The following is a 486-nucleotide window of genomic DNA, read 5'->3' as shown; positions in this document are numbered from 1 at the left end:
TTTTTTTTTTCGGGCGTGCTGCAGCGTTAGGACCCACCAGGAAGGGACCGCCTCACAAAACTCCATCCCCTCGTTATCTGCTTCCTGCTTTTTGTATTATTATTTTTTTTTCTCTTTTCCACGGTGCCTGCTCGTTACGARCGCCCGGGGGAGCCGCCTCCTCCCGCGCCCCAGCTCCGCTCGGCGCCTCCCGAGCGGCTCCGGACGTTTGTTTCCAGCAGCGGGGAGCCTCGTCCCCATCGCGAACGGCCCCTTGCCGCAAGGAGCGCCGAGCCCGGGCAGCGGCCGCGGAGCCGGCGCCGAGCTGAGCCGCGGGGGCGGAGGCGCCGCGCGGCCCGGGGAGCGGCGCTGCGGCCATGAGTCAGCCCCGCGGCGGCATGGAGGGGCCCTTCCCGCCGCCCACGGGGCGCAGCGACGACGACGACGACGAGGAGGAGGAGGAGGAGGAGGAGGAGAACTGGCTTTGCCCGCAGCCGGGCGGCGCGG

Source organism: Nothoprocta perdicaria, unplaced genomic scaffold (genome assembly GCF_003342845.1).
Source record: "Nothoprocta perdicaria isolate Ctin4 unplaced genomic scaffold, notPer1 scaffold_10, whole genome shotgun sequence".
Lineage (NCBI taxonomy): Eukaryota > Metazoa > Chordata > Aves > Tinamiformes > Tinamidae > Nothoprocta > Nothoprocta perdicaria.
The sequence above is the reverse complement of the archived record's forward strand: the minus strand, read 5'-3'. Positions refer to the sequence as shown.